Raw genomic sequence first — 23,325 nt, 5'->3', positions numbered from 1 at the left:
ACTGTAGGAACTCCTACAAGGGGCAGATCCATCATTTTGTGTGCCTTTCAGAGTGTAACCGCCAGCCCACATCTTAAGATGTTCCTGGACTTGGTGTCCTGCTCATGCCTGCTGGGAGGACAGGGCTTTGCTGGGACTGTGGTGAGCAGGGTGCCCTCTCCAGCCTGGCTGCAGGAGCAGCACTGGGCCCCCTAGGGACCGTAGCCATTGTCCAGTAAGGAATCCCTTACTGAGAGAGGTGAAGAGGAGGGAAGCTGAGTGGTGGCCCAGGTCACAGGAGAAACGGCCGTGGGCATCCGTCCATGTGGGAGCAGTTAACACAGCTGTGCTTCATGCCTGTAAAGTCCTGCCCAATGACAGAAGCTCTGGGTTTGATGGGGCTTTTAATATTAACCTAAATCTGAGGCTTAGATCGTCTGATTATTTGTTCGGAATATGCTTGCTTACTTCTAGCAACAGGGAGCTGACTCCCTCTCAAATATTCCAGCCTTTCTGTGGGCTGCTCTGTTGGGAAGCGTGTGCTGCTGCAGAGGCCAGTCCTGTCTCCACTGCCTCTAGCTCCACCTGCCTAGGCTGATTGGCATCCCTTAACCCCTTTCTTGAAATAACTAACTTTGATGCCTTGCCCTCCCTGTGGATTCCTTTTTAGGCTGAGCAAACCATCCCACTGCCTTCAAGAGCAGGCAGCCCGCAACGTTATACATTTCACTTGGATATCACCAAGCTTTTGCCTTTTAGTCTGTGGACTAACCGTTAGGCCATGACCACCTGGGCCCAAGGTGAAAGCAGCCTCCCACCCCTTCCCTCCACCCTGTGTGTGTGGGCTCTCTGGAGTGCCCCATCCCCCCACCCCATTCTAGGCGGCCAGAGCCTGAAGCTCACCCAGGGCCTCAGCCCACCTTCCCCTTCCCCACATTTGCCCCTGACTCCTTCACCAGGGCAGCTACTCAGTGGCCAGGAGAGGAGATTTTCTTTCCAGCTCTGTGCCCTGGCCTCCACGAAGAGGTCAGTGGCCTGTGAGCAGGTGCCTGCGTGGACGTCCCCAGGCCCCGGTGCAGAGGGATAAGGATTTTCTCCCACGTCCCTGGTTTCCTGGTCCACATCAGCCAGACTCTGAAGAAACTATAACTGGGATTTTTATGAAATTCTTTAACTCTGGGAATTGAGAGAACTAAATAACATATAAATTATCACACCCAATAACATTTAAGCCCAAACTCTAGTATATGGATTTCACACACATTTTCAGGAACCCTGATGAATGAAAATAGGGGTTTCCAATATTCCTTAGAATTCCCAGTTCTGAGTCTGTTCACCATCCTAGCTGCCCCTGTGTTCAGTTTCTCCAGATGCTACTTAACCATCTTGCTATTTATTGACATTTGTTATAAAGAATAAAAGATAAAAAAGCAAAAAACAGAAGTGTGCATCTCAAGCAGTACAATCCTTCCTAAGCCCATAACCCTGATGTTATAGAAGGAATCACACATTAGTTAGAAATTATATTTTCAGTTGTAAATAACTTTTTAGGATTGTACTTCATTTTGCTAATTCTTGCTATGTTTGTGCCTCGCAGCTTTTATGTCATCTACCATCGTCCAGCATCCAGTGGCCAGGCATGTCACCAGGTGTTGGTTTAAAATCAATTGCTTACCTATTCATTTCAGGAGAACCAAAACCAAAAATAACTCAGCAAATAGAGATATTTAAAGGCATTGAAAAATTTAGTCCATTATTTTGAACGTAGAACCAAGTGATGATGCAAATTTGAGGTTAGAATTTGAATACATTTTGTATTCAAGAATGACACTCTTCAAGTTCCTTTTAGTAGCTCATTTTGGACTTCAGATGGCCCTGTGAGCTCTTAGACAGGTGGGTGGCCACAGGTGGCCCACACCTGGGAGTTAGAGGTGGAAGAGGCCAGGGCAGACCCTTCAGGCTGTTTGCAACCCTCCCTTCTTCTGTCAGAATCAAAAGGCTCCAATGGGTGGTCGCCCATGTCCCCATGCAAACATCACCAGCACTTCTGGGTTCAAAAGCAAAAAACAAGCAAAGAACCCCTGCCTGATAGCAGGCAGGGGCCTCCCCGAAGTTATGAAAAAGTTACTTGTGTGTAATCACACACGTTCTCATGTAAAGTCAAATGCCATCCTGCCCAGGTGACCACTGTTAGCTGAGTGTGTTTCTTTTCCATCATCTTCCTACACTCATGTCCATACACAATTATTTTTTGTATATATTTCTGGGTTTACATGCATAACATTCAATTGTACATGCATTGTGCAACTTTTGTTTACTTGAGTGATGTACATCTTGGAGTCTTTTTCATGGGCATCAAGTTCCATAGTGTAAATACAACAATATTTATTTAATCAATCTACTATTAAAGAGCCTTTAGATTCTTTCCATATTTTGCTTCTTACCATAAGAGTTGAGTACACCCCAGCAGAATGGCAGGATCAAAGAGTAAGCACATTAAAAATTATCAAAGTAATACACAGCCCTGTTTAAGGAAGCAAGTGATACAGATGGACTATAAGGCAAAGCCCCAGTGTCAGCTCCCAAAAGTGTCTGTATTTCCTCTTTCTGGTTCTAGTTCTTCAGGTCATCACCATTTCTCTACATAAAGAATATGCCTGCACGTTTCTCTTGCTCCATCCGTTGAGACAGAGTCTGCTGCCTGCCTGCCTGCCTGCCACGATAGAGGACGATTTCTTTCCCCTAGCACCACACCTCCCAGCTGCTCCCTCCCACTTAATTCTATCAGTGTGGACTCATCTCTGGGTTGCTTTTGCAACATTAAATGATATGTTCACATTGCTATGACTTGGCCTGAGGACTCAGTGTCATCCATGTTCTGTGGGGCTCAGGAGACGCACACGTCTTCCCTACTTTTTACCTCCACCTGGTTCCCACCTCTTACTCAGAACTCTTATTCTGAGCCCTCAGTTACCTGGAGCACATGAGTGAGAAAACTCAGAAAGGGCTATGGTGGCACATGTGAGACTCGGTTTTCCTGAAAGCATCTTCCATTGGTCTTCCCCGTGATCCCAAGTGGAAATCATTTGCCTTTAGACCTTGGAAGAGCCTGCTCTGTTGTCCTCTGATGTGGTCTGATTCTCATTGCTTTGTGGGTGACCTGTTTTTTCCTCTCTAGAAGCCTTTAGAATCTTCCCTGTATGTCTGGTCTTCTGAAATTTCATAACAAAAGACCTGGGTGAGGGTCTTTTTCCTTCATGCTTCTTGGTACAGGGTAGGTCAACAATTTATCCCTTTTAGGCCTGGAAAAGACCTTGTATTTTCATTGATAATATTATCTTCCTCTGCTTTTTCTCTTTATTATTTGGTTTGTTTGCTTTTCTGGAACTCCTGTTGGTTATCTTTTCCCTCACGTTTTCCAACCCTTCTTAACTTCCAAAAGGTCTTTCCTATTCTTGATTGTTTCTTTTCATAGCATTCTGTTCCTGTGACATATATGCAGTATCTTCTTGAATTCTCCTGAGGATCCTAATTGGCATTTATTTTATTTTGATATCAATCTTACTATCTTCTCAGTTAATTTCTTAATTTATTTCTTAATACAAATTCATTGATTAAAATAGACATTTTTACAATGAATTCCAGACAAACCAATAATTATAGGATTCAAAGCATTATTAGGGAAATTTGCAATCAACTAGAAGGCTGTTACCAGAGATCTAGAAAGAAGGCCCAGGGTAGCCCAGGATGGTGGGACAGGAAAGGAAGAAGAGGATGGAGTGGGAATCTTTTCTGAGGACTTATGTAACAAACTACCCCATAACTCGCTGGCTTAAAACCACAGCAGTTTATGGTTTCCCGGGATTCTGTGAGTCAGGAATCAGCAGGGCTCAGCAGGTGGTTCTTCTTGCCTCACTCACATGTCTGACAATTCGGTGCTCCTCACCGTGACTGCTCTTTCCACATGCTCATCCAGATGTCCACCCCCAGCCTGTTTACAGCTTAGCAGTTGAATTCCCAGAGCTCAGAAGCAGAAACTCTGAGGCCTTGCTAAGGCTTATGCCTGAACTGTCTCTTCATCGCTTCTGCCGCCCTCTGTTGGTCAAAACAAGTCAGAAGGTAAGTCCGGATTCCATGCAGGATGGGAAATATTAGATTCCAGCTCCCAAAGGAAGGAATGCCAAAAGTTTGTGGTCATCTTTGACACAGCACACCACAGAAATCGGTAATGCATTAGATGTGAGGAGTAAAAGAAAAAAGAATCAAGGATGTACCCACACTCAGATTTAACTGATATTACTATTTAGCCATTTTTACTTCAACAATTATTTTAAGAAGTAAAACATGACAAAAATAGTTAGAGCCCCCTTTGGAACTCTCCCTGGTAACTGCTCTTCCTAAACCCCCAAAGGTAGCCATTATTCAAAGTTAGTATGGACATTTTGCCATGTTTTATACCATTGTTAATTATGTCAGTGCCTATAAATACATAGTATTGTTTCTGTCCCACCAGGCAGTCCCCTCTGGTCAGCAAAAATTCTATAACATCACCTGCCTGGGTTAAGGAAGAGGCTTCACTGAGGGAGAGGAAATCACAAAGTCTGGGTCTGCAGGATGGGTTGCCTGTGGTCCCCAGTCTCTCATCCTCTCACAGGGAGGCTTGCCAGGGCATCTGCTGCATGGGAGCGGGTTCCATTCCAGCAGAGGGTCCAGCATGGATCTCCACTCCCAGAGGCTAGCCTGTTCATGACAGGCAGGGTGGGTGCTGGCTGCCTATAGGGGATCACTTGGGGCTGTGGGATGTTATAGAACCTCCAGGCACTAGACCCATGGAAACTGAGCTTGGGTGCCATCCCTTCAGCTGGGAGAAGTGGGCATCCCTCAGCTGGCTCATTGTCCAGGTTTGAGGAGTGGCAACCAGAGTCACGTTTGGGCAGTCCTGCTCTTTTCAGAACAGTTTCCATATTTAAGATTTTAAAATAAATATTTTCATACTGTGCCAATCTTTTTGTAATTTAATTTTTTAATCAACACTAAGTTTGTACTGTATAAGAGCTTTATTTTCCAAGAAGCTGGATAAAATCTTTTACCTATAAAACCATCTAGGCCTGGTGCTTTTTTATGGGTAGACTTTTAAATTATTGATTCCATTTCATTAAAGACTGTAGGTTTATTTAAATTTTCCATTTCTTCTTGAGTTAATTTTGTGAATACATTTTTCTAGATAGTCACCCATTTAATCTAGATTTTCAAATGTATTAGCATAAAGTTCCTAGTGGCTTCAGGATTTAAAATATGTTTTTAGATGATATCATTTAGTTTTCATAGATACATCATATACTCGATATAAAATTCAAAAGGACAAAAGGGAATACAGTGAAAAGTATTCCCTCCCACTCTGGTCCCTAGTTGTCCAGTTCTCCTTTCTTCCAAAGAATCAGAGAAAATAGTTTCCTCTCTCTTTTTTTTCCTCAGAAATCAGTTTCTTAGGCCTAGATTCAAAATGGCTTTTTTCTTTTCATAAATCTTTAGCCTAGGCAGAATTTTGAAATTGTTATGTTTTTATCTCGGTTTTTTTTTCCATCTTTTATATTATGGAAAATTTTGAATGCATCATAAAAGTGAGAGAATACTGTAATGGACCTCTCTGTATCCATTGCCCCAACTTTAGCAATTATCACACATAGCCAATCTTGATCTATTCATATTCCCTTCCATTTCTCTCTAGATTATTTAGAACCCAATTCCAAACGTCATATGTTAAGAAGTGTTTTAAAAAGTCCAACCTCAGTACATTTTATATACATTTTTTAAAATAAAAAATATGGGCTTAATAACATCAGATATCTAGTCAGCATTCTAATGCCCTTGATTGTCTCATAATTTATTTTTATCAATGGTTGACTTGAATCACGTTTGTTACTGAGTCTCTTAATTTCTACCTTTCTCCCTCACTTCCTTTTTCCTTGCAATTTAATTGTTGATAAAACCACATTGCTTATCCTTTGTAGTTTCCCACAGTCTGGATTTTGGTGATTGCATCCGGTGTGGTGCTCCTCTGTGCTTCCATAGATCCAGAGGCTTGATTACATTCAGTAAGGCTTGGCAAGAACACTAAATAACTAGTGTTGTGTATTTCCTATTGTTTCACCACAGGAGTCAAATGATGTCTAATTGTCTCTCTTTGATGTTCAATTTTTCAGTAATTTTGGTCTTGTCAGCATGATACTTCATCATAAAGGTTGTAATGGTTTTTCAGCTTTTCACCTAATGATTTTATCAGTCGTCAATCGTTGCTTTATATCAGTTATTTCTTTGGGGTTGTGAAGTGGTGATATTTTAAGTCTATCATTCTTTCTTCATCTAGCTGAAATCTATCTCTAAAGAAGGACTTTCTCCCATCTACTCTGTGGTACCTTGAGATACGGTTTGTATGTGAAAGTCAGGATGAATGAATCTTTCCCTTATTTTAATTATTCCATTTTCTGAAAATGGATCAATTCCCTAGCGTCTTTCAAAGGTGACCAATAAAGTGTGTCCTTTTAGTATTATTACTCATTCATGGATTTTTACTTTTTTATTTCTGATGCTAAAATTATTCATCTTTTGCCATCAGAAGCCCCTTTGGGTTGGTTTCTCTAACTTTTGACATGACCCCAGGAGTCTTTGATAACATCCTTGCTTTCTGATGTGACAAGATATTCCAGGCTCCTGTGGTCCAGTTCCTGTCCCAGACCTGCCATCTGCCATTTCTCATGATTTAATTCTCTAGTGTATATTTTTGTCTCCTTTCTCATTCCAGATATTGTCCGTACTTTTGCTACCCCCCATCCCCATTTCTTATTTTTTTGATCAATCTTTCAATAAGATCGTTTCATGAGTCCTTTGAAAGAAGCAGCTTTGGGTTTTGTTGTTGCTTTTTTTAGTTTCTTTGCTTTCTATTTATTTTTTTCCAACGAAAGATCTCACATATTTATTACTGAGCCAACCCACTAGTGCAGAAACATTGAAATAAAGAGGAAAATTATTTTCCCAATAAAACACATCCAGCTGTCCAAATAGTAGTGGTTTTCATAGTGATATGGATAAGATGCACATGACCTTGATACAGCAAAAATATGCGTGCCATTTCATGTGTGATTCCTTATAGACCCAGATTGGGTCTTCTCCAATGTCTTCTCTTGGAGTTGTACCTGATTTTATTACATTTTCATCTGAATCCACTGGAGAGTAGGATGATTCTGCTTCTGTTTCTTGGCCAGGAATCGCTTGATCCTGAAAGTCTTGGGAGAGGACAGGGCGAGGAACAGAGTCAACCACACACACCAAGATGGCAGACAAAAACTCTTTGGTTTCTATTTAATTAATTTTTTTTTGGCTGCACCAGGTCTTAGTTGCAGCATGCGAGATCTTCCTTGCCACGTGGGGGATCTTTGTTGTGGCATGTGGGCTCTTAGTTGTGGCATGCAGGATCTAGTTCCCTGACCAAGGATGGAACCCGGGTCCCCTGCATTGGGAGCGCAGAGTCTTTTTTTTTTTTTTAAGTTTAACATTGGAGTGGTTTATTATATTAGAAAGCTTCTGTAAGTCTCAGAACGATAATTGTTTTTTTTTTTTTAACATCTTTATTGGAGTATAATTGCTTTACAATGTTGTGTTAGTTTCTGCTGTATAACAAAGCTATACATATACATATATCCCCATACCCACTCCCTCTTGTGTCTCCCTCCCACCCTCCCTATTCCACCCCTCTAGGTGGTCACAAAGCACGGAGCTGATCTCCCTGTGCTATGCGGCTGCTTCCCACTAGCTATATATTTTACATTTGGTAGTGTATGTATGTCAATGCCACTCTCTCACTTTGTCCCAGCTTACCCTTCCCCTCCCCATGTCCTCAAGTCCATTCTCCACGTCTTCATCTTTATTCCTGTCCTGACCCTAGGTTCTTCAGAACCACTTTTTTTTAAGATTCCATACATATGCGTTACCATACGGTATTTGTTTTTCTCTTTCTGACTTACTTCACTCTGTATGACAAATCTAGGTCTATCCACCTCACTACATCCACCTCACTTCATTTCTTTTTATGGCTGAGTAATATTCCATTGTATATATGTGCCACATCTTCTTTATCCATTTATCTGTTGAGGGACCCTTAGGTTGCTTCCATATCCTGGCTATTGTAAATAGTGCTGCAATGAACATTGTGGTACATGACTCTTTTTGAATTATGGTTTTCTCAAGGTATATGCCCAGTAGTGGGATTTCGGAGTCATATGGTAGTTCTATTTTTAGTTTTTTAAGGAACCTCCATACTGTTCTCCATAGTGGCTGTATCAATTTACATTCCCACCAACAGTGCAAGAGGGTTCCCTTTTCTCCAGACCCTCTCCAGGGACCACTGGACCACCAGGGAAGTCCCTCTATTTAATTAATTTTTGCTTTTATCTTTATTTTCTTCTTTTTCCTAAATTCACTCCTCCCCTCTTCAACTTCTTGAGTAGTATGCTCTAACTTCTGAGAACCCATCTTTTTTTCAACTTGAGAACGTTTCTTATTTATTTGAGTACATGGTTCTAGAATTCTTATTAGACACGTTTTGAAAAACATCAAGGATCATCTTCCATGTCTCTTTAATTTTTTTGTCTGTACTTTAACTTCTTTGTGTCTTGCTGCTGCACCCTCTGCTTGGTTTTCCACATTGCTGATTTGTCCTCTAGCTCTGTCCATTATACTCTGCCACCCACTTACTGTGTTTTACAGATCAACTCTTTTGTTTTAATCTCCCAGCTTTTCAGTCAATTCTTGTGTATGGATGCTGTGTCCTCCTGTATCTCTCCAAGATGTCAGTCATATTTATTCTGAGGTCTTGTTCTTGCTTTACTAACACTGGTACTAGATGGAGATGGGCCCCCGAGATTCTGGAAAGCCAGAACCCAAGATCCTGCTTAGGGGAGCTCAGGCACTGACTCAGCCTTTTCCTCCCAGATGAGGGTAGTGGTTGCTGATAGCAAGTTAATCATCAACCAAAGAGTCCAGAGTTTGTCCACACTCCCTTATCTCGGTGACTGGGTTATTTGTGTAGGTTTTCCCACTGAACAGTAATGTAAGGGTGCAGCAAGAGATGCAGGCTCTCAGATCTGGCAAGACCCTACCTTGCCTAAGCATTGTCACTGTCAACTGCTCACTTCCCCTTGGGGACTCTGAGGCCCAAGGGGGAACTGCGGTGGGATATGCCTCATCCTCTCCTGCCCTGGGGGGTCAACATGCTCCCAGTGGCACTGAATCCTTGGCTAAATAAGCAGGGAACTCAATTTAGCTTTACTTTCTGTGTGTAAGGATGGGGGTGGGAGGGGTCTCTTCCTGCCCTGCTTGCAGGCTCAGTTATCAGAACTGGGTGCTTCTCCTTTATGGCGTTCATCTTCCTCAAATGTTTGTGGGTACATGGTTGGATGTTGATCTTTGTGTTTGGGATTCCCCATAGCTGTCTGTGAACGCAGTTTTGGTCAACGCAGCCTGCAGATAGGGGGGCAGGGAGACTGCAGTGGGCTGTCCTGGGGGTGCACCCAGAGTATGTCTTCTGGGTGGGGGGCTCCACGAGCTGCCTGAGTGTCACCTACCACCTAAGTTTCCACACTCCCTCTCTAGTGCACAGGGGGCAGAAACCTCTTCCCCCCACTGCCTGGTACAGGCTGGAGAAAGGCTTACTGTGGGTTTTCCCTCCGAGCAGTCCCCCTGCTGGTGGCTCTGGGGGCCTTGCTTCCCGTATGCCCTCCAGGCAGCCTTGGAGCACTCCTGAACCTTGCCTACCTCATGCACGATGGTTTCTGGACCTATTAGGTCTCCTTCTTGTTTTCTGTGCTCATGTGGCTTGTTGAGTTTGGTATATATATTTGTATACAACTTTTAAGGACTTGGGGCAGGAGGTTGTGGCTACAGCCAGGGTTAAGCCTGCTGTCTGGATCCTATCTCCCAGCATCTCCTTGGCATCTCTGAGGTGTGCAATTTGCAGGAGAAACTGAGTGATGGTGTCAAGGATGTGGACTTTGCAATCGGAAGGAGCTGGGTTCAAATACTGGTCCCTCTGCACCCCAGTCCTCGTCTGTAACACAGAAATGGTTAGAATCTGTTTGCAGAATGCTTAGCACCATGCGAAGTGTGCATGCTTGGTAATTACTCAGTAAATTATGTAGCCTCACCTGGACTCTAGTTCTGTTAACTGAAACTGATAATAATATTACACTGATAAAAATGGGGAGGTCCTTAAAAATGGGAGGTCTTTGATTTTATTGGGCTTGAAGCCATAGAAAGCATGGAATTTATGTGTCCAGTCCTCATTTTCGAATGTGTCTATCACTGAAATGTGATGACCCCTAATCTAATCATCAAAATTGTTTTAATTAAAACTGTTTAAGTTTTAATTGAAAATGTTTTCATTAAAGTCAAAATCTTTCCTCACCTTATCTTCAGAATGCTTTTTTTGACCAGATTAGCAAAATCTGTTTGTTTCCTACTAAAGCTTGAAGTTCTAATATTCATGAGTATCTTTTAAATGTTCAGCTGAAAGCTGTCCATAAGGAGTGCCTTGAACTCATCGAGAAATAGTGATGGCTGAGTCAGGTTTCGGTGGGCAAAGGGCCACAGTAGCAGAACCCAGGCATTCTTGGGATGTTTGCGGTTTCTGAGGAATCATGGAGCTTCTTGCTTTAATAATCAGAATATCACTCATAAAAACAAAGGGCCACATTGTTGTCTGGCCAGGGTTTATATTAACTGAAGAAGTTTGTACTATGTGAGTGGGCATTTCCATAGAGGAAAATAGCTGTGAATGTGGCAATTACAGAGCAGTCTGGTCCAACTCAACCACAGGCTACAAACCCAGCTGCAGAGGAGTGCAGCACCCAGGAATGTAAACTCTTGCTCAGGCTGAAGATCTTCTCTGCGTTTTTGTCTCAGGTCAAAGGGGTGAGGCTGCAGGCGTTTGCTTCTGTTAAGCATTATCTTTTATGCAGATACATTTGTGGTGTTTGCTTTTAACTTTTCAGAGGCCACGTTGTAATCACCCAAGGGGTTCCCTTCAAATCTACGAGTTAAATACATCAACTCATAACTCTGCGAGCTACAGAGAGAGGACCCCTGATCCTGGCTTATTGCTTTTTTTGGTGTGCCTGCTTTGGGATTTAGAAGGCAGATGGCAGTCCCTGTTTTGAGACAAATCAGCTGGAGTCAATTTTTGTTGTTTGAACTCGAGGGTGTGTATCTCTGCCTGAAGACATGCAGAGGAAAAGGCAGAGCAAATGACTTCATGTATTTTTCATTGCCAAGATCTTAAAATTTTAGTTGTTTGAATATAGTCACACAGCTCAAAAACCATTCTTTGATTTTTACATCCTTACAGAATGTCTTTATGTGTATACAAACAAAACAAATATAGATTCTTATTTTCCCTCTTTTGTACAATGTGTAGCTGATCACACACACTGTTCTGTACCTTGCCTATTTCTTTCACACATTCGTGCTATCATCATCATCATAATCATTCTTTTGACAAATGCACAGAATTCTATTGTGTTGTACCTCAGTTTATGTAAGCAGTCTCCTTTACTGGACATTTGGGCTATTCTTAATATTTTGTTATAACAAACAATGCTGTGATGTCTTTTCACATGTATACAAGCGTATCTACACAATAAATTCTCAAAGTGATGGGTCAAAGGACATATGCTTCTGAAAATCTGCCAGATAGTGCCAAATCACCCTCCATGGGAGTTTTTCCTGTTTACCCCCATCCTCCACAATGTATGTGCTTGCCTGTTTCCCTATAGGCCTGACAACAGTGTTTGTTATCAAATTTTTGGTTTTTTCTAATCTCATGTGTGAAAAATGGTGTCTCAGTATAGTTTTACTATGCATTTCTCTTATGATAAGTGAGGCTTAGCATGTTTTAGTGTGTGTAAGAGCTGGTTATATTTACTTTTTTTGAACTCTCTCTTCATATCTTTTGCTTATCAACCTCTAGGACCTCGTTGATCTTTCCTTATCTTTCGTAGGAGCTCTTTGCATTGACATCGTATCTAGTGGGTAACTAGATGCCCTATCCAGATCAATTTACAATCCCAGAAGAACTGAAATGAGAACTTTGAATGTCCAAGGGGCTATAAGTAGAAATGTTTTGCTTTTTTCTTAATTATTGAATTAATATAAATTAAATGTACACTGTCTAGGGGAAATCATGATAAATATACAGGATCGTATGAAGGAAACTTTAAGAATATTTAAATAAATCTGATAAGGGGTATATCCAAAATATATAAAGAACTCATGCAACTCACTATAAAAAAAAAAAAAAAACTTGATTAAAAAATGGGCAGAGGACCTGAACAGGCATTTTTCCAAAGAAGACATACAGATAGCCAACAGGCACAGGAAAAGATGCTCAACATCACTAATCATCAGGGAAATGCAAATCAAAACCACGATGAGATACTACCTTATACCTGTCAGAATGGCTATCATCAAATCATCAAAATGTCTACAAATAATAAATATTGGCAAGGATGTGGAGAAAAGGGAACCCTTGTGCACTGTTGGTGAGAATGTAAATTGGTGCAAACACTATGAAAAACAGTATAGAGGTTCCTCAAAAAATTAAAAATAGAACTACCGTATGATCCAGCCATTCCACTCCTGGGTTCATATCCAAAGAAAATGAAAACATTAATTCAAAAAGATATATGCACCCCAATGTTCACAGTAGCATTATTTACAATAGCCAAGATATGAAAGCAACTTAAGTGGCCCTCAGTAGATGAATGGATAAAGAAGATGTGGTATATATGTACAATGGAATATTACTCAACCATAAAAAAGAATGAAATTTTGCAATTTACAACTACATGGATGGACCTGGAGGGTATTATGCTAAGTGAAATAAGTCAGACAGAGAAAGACAAATACTGTATGTTTTCACTTATATGTAGAATCTAAAAAAATAAAACAATCAAGTGAATATAAGAAGATAGAAACAGACTCATAGCTACAGAGAACAAGCTAGTGGTTACCAGAGCAGAGGGGGTGGGGGGAGACAAGATCAAGGAAGGGGAGGAAGAAGTATGAACTACTAGGTATAAAATAAATAAGATACAAGAGTGTAATGTACAGCACAGGGAATATAACCAATATTTTATAATAACTTTAAATGGAGTATAATCTATAAAAATATTGAATCACTATTATTGTACACCTGAAACTAATATAATATTGTAAGTCAATTGTACTTCAATTTTAAAAATGACATACAGTCCTCTTGTATAGGAAGACAACATTGTAAATATATCAATTCTCTACATGTTGATTTTATAATTCAGTGCAATTGTGGTTAAAATAAAAACAGGATTTCTTTTTAGAACATGAACAGATTTTTTGATGATGGCCATTCTGACCAGTGTGAGATGATATCTCATTGTAGTTTTGATTTGCATTTCTCTAATGATTAATGCTGTTGAGCATTCTTTCATGTGTCTGTTGGCAATCTGTATATCTTCTTTGGAGAAATGTCTATTTAGGTCTTCTGCCCATTTTTGGATTGGGTTGTTTGTTTTTTTGTTATTGAGCTGCATGAGCTTCTTGTAAATCTTGGAGATTAATCCTTTGTCAGTTGCTTCATTTGCAAATATTTTCTCCCATTCTGAGGGTTGTCTTTTTGTCTTGTTTATGGTTTCCTTTGCTGTGCAAAAGCTTTTAAGTTTCATTAGGTCCCATTTGTTTATTTGTGTTTTTATTTCCATTTCTCTAGGAGCTGGGTCTAAAAGGATCTTGCTGTGATTTATGTCATAGAGTGTTCTGCCCTTGTTTTCCTCTAAGAGTTTGATAGTGTCTGGCCTTACACTTAGGTCTTTAATCCATTTTGAGTTTATTTTTGTGTATGGTGTCAGGGAGTGTTCTAATTTCATACTTTTACATGTACCTGTCCAGTTTTCCCAGCACCACTTATTAAAGAGGCTGTCTTTTCTCCACTGTATATGCTTGCCTCCTTTATCAAAGATAAGGTGACCATATGTGTGTGGGTTTATCTCTGGGCTTTCTATCCTGTTCCATTGATCTATATTTCTGTTTTTGTGCCAGTACCAAACTGTCTTGATTACTGTAGCTGGAGAGGGTATGGAGAAAAGGGAACACTCTTGCACTGTTGGTGGGAATGTAAATTGATACAGCCACTATGGAGAACAGTATGGAGGTTCCTTAAAAAACTAAAAATAGAACTACCATACGACCCAGCAATCCCACTACTGGGCATATACCCTGAGAAAACCATAATTCAAAAAGAATCCTGTACCAAAATGTTCATTGCAGCTCTATTTACAATAGCCAGGACATGGAAGCAACCTAAGTGTCCATCATCAGATGAATGAATAAAGAAGATGTGGCACATATATACAATGGAATATTACTCAGCCATAAAAAGAAATGAAATGGAGGTATTTGTAGTGAGGTGGATGGAGTTAGAGTCTGTCATACAGAGTGAAGTAAGTCAGAAAGAGAAAAACAAATACAGTATGCTAACACATATATATGGAATCTAAGAAAAAAAAAAAAGGTCATGAAGAACCTAGTGGCAAGACGGGAATAAAGACACAGACCTACTAGAGAATGGACTTGAGGATATGGGGAGGGGGAGGGGTAAGATGTGACAGGGTGAGAGAGTGGCATGGACATATATACACTACCAAATGTAAAATAGCTAGTGGGAAGCAACCGCATAGCACAGGGAGATCAGCTCCATGCTTTGTGACCACCTAGAGGGGTGGAATAGGGAGGGTGGGAGAGAGGGAGATGCAAGAGGGAGTGGGTATGGGGATATATGTATATGTATAGCTGATGCACTTTGTTATACAGCAGAAACTAACACAACATTGTAAAGCAATTATACGCCAATAAATATTTTTTTTAAAAAAAGAACATGAACAAAGAATAATAAATTCTACCTAGAAAAATAAGCATATAAGAATAGTCAAGAAGATTCAAATCAGGAGGAGGTCAGTTGAGAGGAGGACAGAGTAGTTCCATCATATGTTAGAATTATTACAATGCCATAGTAATGAAATGTGTTGGAGAGTAGAAAGGGAAAGGACAGGGAAAGCAATGGGACAGAGTAGCAACTCAAAAATAAGCCAAAATGGGACTTCCCTGGTGGTCCAGTGGTTAAGACTTCACCTTCCAATGCGGGTTCGATCCCTGGTTGGGGAGCTAAGATCCCACATGCCTCACAGCCAAAAAAAAAAATAGGTCCAAATACACATTGCTTTTGCTTTACTATTTAGGATTTCAAATTAGTCCAGAAAAGAAAGTTTACCTGGCAATAGGACAAAAATAACATATTGCTTTCTCACTTCCACACCAAAATCAATTTCAGATGAATCAAATATTTAAACATAAAAATGAACAACACCCTTAAAAGTCTAGGAAAATGATAAATTAAAATAATTTTGGAGGGAGAGGGACTTTTTCCTAAACACAGCACAAAACCCAGATATCATAAAGGAGAAGATTAATAAAATGATTACATAACAATTAGAACTATTCTGTAGAAAAGCCTCTCAAGTGACAACCAACAAATAGGTAAAAACTATCTTCAACATATACCACAAAGAGCACTGGCAAATCAATGATAGAAAGAATATTCCAATTTTCAAATGAACCAAAAAATAGAATTAGAGAGTTTAGTTCATTGAAAAAGATAGAGATGATGGGTAAACATGAAAATATGCTGAATGTCATTCATATGGAAAGAAATGGAAACCAAAACCAATTATGAGATATGTTATTTTGCTTTGCAGATTGGAAGCAATCAGGAAGTTTGATATTATTTAAGACAGCAAAGATATAACTTCTGCTGTTTTGCATATTTTATTTTAAACTAATATTGAGTTGATAATTAAGTAAGGATATAATTGATGCAACTTTTGGAAAAGCAAATTGGCAATCTTTATAAAAATCAAGGCTGACTATATCCTCTGCTCCTTCCACTGCTAGGAATTTAACCTGGAGATACAGTTCAGGTGAGAAATGCACATGTAGGGATGTTCAGCACAGCAGTGAAGGGGATTACACAGAACTAGACATGCCCTAAATGTCCATCAATGAGGACAAAGGGCTACCATGAAAACAGGTATGCTGGATCTCCATGTGCCGACACAGAACTTTTAAGTGAGGGAAGCAAGTTGTAGAACATAATCATAGTATATTCCATTTGTTAAAAAGGAAGAAGAGGAGAAATGAATATATATGTGAGATGCAGGGAAATCACTCATAGCCTCTGTATTCCAAGGAAACTCCAGCCTGGAATCTTAAAACAAAATCAAAACGCAGTTTAAATCTTTACTGAAGTTTCGCAACAGGACATCCACAGGGAATTCCATTTAAAGCATACAGCCAAGCCTCTGAATTCCTTTGCCCAGATCTTTCCCAGAAGTTCACAAAATGCAGTCTCTATCCTCAATCTCTAATCTTGTATTCTCCAGAAACCTCCAGGTATTTCCCCCAAAGCCAACCTGTCTTGTCTTGGTGAGTATATGTCTGTCTGTCTGCCCTGCTTCTGCTCTTTCCAGTGCAGACACCTCAGCAGCCTGCCCTGCCCGCCCTGCACCAGAAAAGTGCACTCTGCCTAGGAGAATGAGGAGATAGAGGCAGGACTCCTCCTTGCAGGTTTTCTCCTCACCATCAGTACTTAAGGATGCATGGAGATTATGGATGGGCATGGGGAGAATCCTTGGCAGTTACCCATAAGCACGGGGCGTGGACCTCTCCCTCTTCCAGGAACCACAAGTGCTGCACTTGTTCTTCTGCACTGTGCCAGAGCTGCCACTTTGGGGCGTAATTCAGGCTCCTCATTTGCCCTCAGCTGAGCCTCTGCCTTCCCAGCTCTAGGATGGGGTGAGCAGACCCAGCACACAGGGTCATTGGGGGCTGGGATGTTGTGTGTCCCACCCAGGGGGGAGGTAATGGGAGCTGCCCTGAGAATCACAAAACAGTAGGAGATGATGCCCCAGTATATAGAACTCTTCCTCTTTCCTTCTTACCATTGCATAGGACTCTGATTACAGAAGTCCCATAGTTTCTGTAACCAGTTCTCTATAGATGGACATCTAGATTGTTTCCCCTGCAATAATGATGCAATAAATAGTCTTGTGTAGACATCATTTTGCATTTTTGCTGTTGTATCTTTGGCATAAATGTCTAAAATGCAGAGTGTTGGGCTAAGAGGGAAAATGCAGATGTAATTTTGCTAGGTATTGGTAATTCCCCTCCATGGAGGTTGTGCAATTTTGTATTCCCTCCAACAATGTAAGAACATGCTTCGTTCATCATATTAACCCTTTGTCTGTAATATAGGGTTTTCTTTTCTAATTGGTCATTCTAATTTTCTTTTCTCATTTGTCATTCGTCCTTTTATCTAGTTTGTGTGTTTTAGGACACATAGAGTTTTGTGGAGATTTTTCCTGATGTGTTTAAATTGTGTTTGTCCATAAAACAAGCCTCAATAAATTTAAAAGGATTGAAATAAAACAAAACATGTTCTCTGACCACAGTGGTATAAAATTAGAAATCGATAACAGAAGGAAATTTGGGAAATTCACAAATATGTGGAAATGAAACAACATGCTCCTAAATAACCAGTGGGTTAAAGAAGAAATCATAAGGTAAATTAGAGCACACATTGATATGAATGAAAACAAAACACAACATGCTAAAACTTAGAGGATGCATGTAAAGCAGTGCTTAGAAGGAAATTTATAGCTATACCCACCTATATTAAAAAAGAAGAAAAATCTCAAATCAATATCCTAACCTTCCATCTTAAGAAACTAGAAAAGAAACTAAACCCAAAGCAAGCAGAGGGAAGAACAAAGATTAGAGCAGAAATAAATGAAATAGAGACTAGAAAAACAATAGAGAAAATCAGAGAAACCTACCAAAATTTGGTTCTTTGAAAAAAATATTTACAAATTTTCACTTAGAATGACCAAGAAAAATAAGAGACAAGGCTCAGATTACTAAGATCAGGAATGAAAAGGGGACATCACTGTCAACTGTAGATAAATAAAAAATAATTGTAAGAAAATACTATGGACAATTGTACACCAACAAATTCAGTACCTTAAATGAAGTGGATAAATCCTTAGAAAGACACAAACTACCTAAACTGACTCAAGAAAGAATAGGAAATCTGGACAGACTTATAACAAGTAGAGAGATTGAATTAATAATTTTAAAAATGCCCCACAAAGAAAAGCCAGGCCCAAATGACTTCACTCGTGAATTTTATCAAGCATTTAAAGAAGAATTGGTGGAAAGGAAAATCCAGAAGGGCCTGAAGGTGTCCTTCTCTTTTTACCAGGAGAATTCTGTGCCCTGTGGCCATCCTGAATGATATTGCAGATGGGTAAGATTAGAGTGAACCCCTCCCTGGCACACAGAGAGCTCTGGAAGCCCAGTGAGTTGAATTCAAGAAGTTGTTAATGAGCACTTACTACGTGCATGGCACAGTGCTAGGGACACACGATGCTGATTGAGTATCTGCAGGCCCAGCTTGCCGGCAACACCAAGCAGAAAGGAGGCAGCCAGATCCTCACAACAGGGGTGGTCCCAGTCAGGCCAGGTGCAGACAGAGGGAGAAGAAGGAAGCCCATGGGAAGGGCCCCAGGGCTCCCTGGGGGGTAGCATCCATACTGGGCCTGGAAGCAGGGAAGGGGTGGGGCTCCTTCCAGGAGAGAGAGACACAAGAGTGAAGGCTGAGGAAGCCTGAGGTCCACAGAGAAAGTGGGGGTGCAGTGTCAGTGCCTCACAGTTGCCTGGAGCTGGGGGGAAGGGGACAGGCATCATGGAAATAACCCCCATTTGTGGGCCGGTCCTTTTATTTTGGGGAGCATGCATTTTGCAATATTGTTATATGTGTCATTTTTTGTTTGGGGATTTTGTTTCATATTTGTTTTTCACAAGAAGATGACAAGATTCAGACATCTCAAATACTTGCTAAGACCATGCAGCTGTTGAGCAATAGACTGGAACTTGAACCCAAGTCTTCTCATTTGAGTACAGTTCTATTTCTGTTGCCACGTGTGTTAGCATGGTTCACAGTTCTCAGTAAAAAACACTACTGGAAAAATCTTGGTGCCTCATCCTAAATTTCCCTCTGGATTGAGATATTTTCTTCTTTCCTTGTGTCCATCTTTGCCAAGAGGAATTTGGATTTAGTTAGAAATTTCACTTTGTTAATCTGAAAAGTGTATTTTAAAAACCTATTTTTCCATTATAACAGTAACAGAGAAATAACTGGAAAATAGAGGAAAGGGGAAAAGATCACCTCAAATTCCATCACATAAGAAAAACCAAAGTTATCATCTGGGGTCTTTCCTTCCGGTCAGTTTTCCTGTGTTGCGGGGTCCCTCCATGTGCTCGATGTGATAAGCATTTTAATGCATTTCATAATTGACAAAACCACCATTCTTTGCTATACTAAACCATACAGAAATCAGCATCTTTATGCATATTTCCTTCTGTTTTCCTGCATAGTGCTTTTTTAAAATAAATTTATTTATTTTATTTATTTATTTTTAGCTGTGTTGGGTCTTCGTTGCTGCGCATGAGCTTTTGCTAGTTGTGGCGAGCAGGGGCTTCTCTTGTTGCGGACCACAGGCTCTAGGCGCGTGGGCTTCAGTAGTTGCAGCACGCGGACTCAGTAGTTGTGGCTCGCAGGCTCTAGAGCGCAGGCTCAGTAGTTGTTGAGCACGGGCTTAGTTCCTCCACGGCATGTGGGATCTTCCCAGACCAGGGCTCGAACCCGTGTCCCCTGCATTGGCAGGTGGATTCTTAACCACTGCACCACCAGGGAAGTCCTTGCATAGTGCTTTTTAAATGTATAGAATTATTCCCTTAGTCACTTCCCTGGAAGCAGGATTGCTGTGACAGAGGTTGGCCCAGCCCTCAGTGGGCCCAGCCCACAATCACCTCCCCAGAGATCAGAGTATGACTATTTCTTTTTATATCTTCAGATTGCACCTTTTTATATTATGTGAGTATTAAATAAAGGAACTGTCTTACTTCTGTGATTTTTGTTTCCTCAGAAGGACGGTTCATCTTTCTTGACCAGTTCAGTGTCTGTTGACCATCCCAAGTCTCTCGAGCATGGCATTTGTTGTAGATGTTTAAAAGTAAAATCTGGACTTCCCTGGTGGTCCAGTGGTTAAGACTCCGCACTTCCACTGAAGGGGGCACGGGTTTGATCCCTGGTCGGGGAACTAAGATACCACATGCCGCGCGTCACAGCCAAAATAAATAAATTAATAAAAATTTAAAACCCAGTCTTCTTTAAAAAAAAAAAAAAAGTAAAATCTTGGATAAACAACAAGGTCCTACTGTATAGCACAGGGAACTATATTCAATATCCTGTGATAAACCATAATGGAAAAGAATTTTAAAACAGAATGTGTGTATATATATATATGTATAACTGAATCACTTTGCTATACAGCAGAAATTAACACAACATTGTAATTCAACCACACTTCAATTACAAAAAAAAAGTAAAATCTGGGAAGAATACAGCTTCACACTCTAGCTCTTCCTGCCTGTCTCATCAAGGTCTGTCCTCAGGCTCTAGCTCAGCACATAGTAAGTATTGTTTATAAAATGAATAAGCAATAAATAAATGAATTTTGGGGAGAGGAACTAAGTGTTGGAAAGAATTAGTCTTTGTAGCTCTGTATTTCTGTGTCTCTCTTCCACTGCTACTGAATTCATGGAGGAATTGGTTTCCATATCCTCTCTGGTTTTTCCATCTAATGAGACAGAATCATCTTACCTTTTAGTTCCTACATGTTTGCCAAGGACATTACATTCTGAATAATTGCCCCATGTTTGGCTGGGTGCACCCAGCCTGGGAAGTAGGGGGTTGGACTTTGACGACAGGTGCCAAGGGTTCAAGTCCCAGCTCTGCTGTTAGGAGCTGGGTGGAGGCACTTTCACTAATCACCTGGAGCACTGGTCATCTGCTGGAAAGTGGTGATGAGAACCCCTGCCTTGCATGGGTGTTGGGAGGAAGGCAGATGTATGCAGGACATTTCTTATAGCATCTGGCAGTACTCAATAAATGATACCAATTACGGATATACTAAATGTTATCATAGACCATTTTATTTTCTCTTTTAAAGTCCATGACACCTTTGCCAGTTATTGTCTGGGAAATTTTCTTGTTCTCTTTATTTCCAGAGCAACTGAGTCAAGACTTGGTATACCCAAGAGTTGCTTTAGCTTAAATAATACCATCAAAGAACTAGTTAATTAAGTCAGACTGAAAGTGTCAACTTTGTGCTGGATACACTTCATTGTCTTCTTTTTCCTAATTTCAAAATCAATACAAACTGATGAGAAAAAGGGAAAGATATTGGCAAACACAGAAAAACACAAATAGAAAAAAATCTCTGATCATTTCACCTGCTGCTATCATGTACTTGTGTTCCTCAGCTTTTCTTTCTAAACAGAGAGAAACAGACTAAATTTTTATAAACAAAAATAATAGACTATACTCATTAGAAATCTTCTTTTTTTCCCAAAATAAATTCTTTCACTTTGCGTATTTTCAAATGATGTCAACCAATCTTCTGTGTTATATATTTTTTCCATTTTTCACTGTCTGTGCTCCATATTCTATTCTTTTAGCTTAATATTGTATAAGTCTTTTCTGTACTTTTCCTTAGTCTCCATTATCATCAGTTTTCATGGCTGCATGGTAGCTCCTCATTTTGAAGTATCTAGAGGTACTACTATTTTCGTCGGCTCAGGCTGCTATAAAATTGCCACAGACTGGGTGCCTTAAACAACAGACATTTATTTCTCACGTCGGAGGCTGGGAAGTCCAGGATGAGGTACTGGCAGATTCTGTTCTTGGTGAGGACCCACTTCCTGGTTGCAGACAGCCATCTTCTCATCGTGTCCTCATGTGGGACAGAGAAGTAAGGTCTCTGTCTCTTCTGGGAGGGCACTAATCCCATCATGGCGGCTCCACCTTCATAAGCCAGTCACTTCCCGGAGACCCACCTCCTAATACCATCATACTGGGGATTAGGGTTAACATGAAATTTAGGGGGACAAAACATGCAGTCTGTCTCAAGTATTAAACTGGAACGAAGAGAGACACAGATGTAGAAAATGGACGTATGGATACAAGGGGGGGAAGGGAGGATGGAATGAACTGGGAGATTGGGATTGACATATATACACTACTATATATAAAATAGATAGCTAATGAGTACATACTGTATAGCACAGGAAACTCTACTCAATGCTCTGTGGTGACCTAAATGGGAAGGAAATCCAAAAAAGAGGGGATGTGTACATTTAGCCGATTCACTTTGCTGTACAGCAGAAACTAACACAACATTGCAAAGCAACTATACTCCAACAAAAATTAAAAAAAAAAAAAGAATGTATAGGGGAATTCCCTGGTGGTCCAGTGGTTAGGACTCAGCGCTTCCACTGAAGGGGCACGGGTTCGATCCCTGGTTAGGGAAGTAAGATCCTGCAAGTTGCGAGGTGTGGCGAACCCCCCCGCCCGCCCAAAAAAAAGATTGTATATATTGTATAACTGAATCACTTTGCTATACAGCAGAAATTAACACAACATTGTAAATCAACTATATTTCAATTTGAAAATGTTTCCTATGGGAAAAAAAAATAAACTGGAAAGAAGAGTAGTAGGATTTCTATGGGCTCTAGGGTCACAAAGACCTGCTGCTGTCACTCTTGCCCCTGCTCCTTGCCAGCCTGTCACTGTGAAGTGTCTTCATCTTGGCCTCCCTCATCTGTAAAATGGCAGCCATGACACCTACTCATAGTGTTGCTGTTGATACCGACCAGGGTTCTTGGCCTTCCTTAATCAATAGAAATTGATCAGAGGCCAGACAAGAAATTCAAGCAAGACTTCATTGGGACCTCTGATGTAGCAGTGGGGAGCAAGAACAAACAAGAGTTTCCCTTTCTTGCTCCGCTCCCTGAGAGGGGCGAGCTGGTTCCTTATATGGGGTGAAGGTAGGGGTGTGTCCAGGGGTTCAACAGGAGGGGTGGCTTAGGTGTTTTGCCCACCTCTTTGGTAGTACTGTGTGCAGGGGGCATGCGTAGTACCCTGCTTTTGCTCCCTGCTCCTCAGAAGTGGCAGTTGGCTTTTTTGGTCTTTTTGTATCTTTTTGTCCATAATTTGCCCCAAGTACACATGCACGCAGTTATTTTTAGTCCCTTATAGTTTCTTTGTATTTTGTAACTCCAAAAGACATATGTCCAGGTGCAAGCATT

The 23,325-nt window shown here is 40.7% G+C and overlaps 1 protein-coding gene and 1 pseudogene across 9 annotated transcripts in view; one reads left to right on the top strand and one right to left on the bottom strand.

Moving 5' to 3' along the window:
- LRRK1 (leucine rich repeat kinase 1) overlaps positions 1 to 23,325 on the top strand; it is a 117,983-nt gene that overhangs the window by 11,195 nt on the left and 83,463 nt on the right. The gene's annotated exons all lie outside the window — the stretch shown is intronic.
- On the bottom strand, positions 5,971 to 21,965 carry LOC309655630 (large ribosomal subunit protein eL39 pseudogene; annotated as a pseudogene). Its single transcript has 2 exons — positions 21,876 to 21,965; positions 5,971 to 7,334 (listed from the first exon to the last, which is right to left on the bottom strand). The product of its transcript is annotated as a large ribosomal subunit protein eL39 pseudogene (transcript).

The sequence above is a fragment of the Balaenoptera physalus genome (genome assembly GCF_965194825.1).
Source record: "Balaenoptera physalus genome assembly, chromosome: 2".
In the NCBI taxonomy this organism is placed as follows: domain Eukaryota; kingdom Metazoa; phylum Chordata; class Mammalia; order Artiodactyla; family Balaenopteridae; genus Balaenoptera; species Balaenoptera physalus.
The sequence above is the reverse complement of the archived record's forward strand: the minus strand, read 5'-3'. Positions and strand labels throughout refer to the sequence as shown.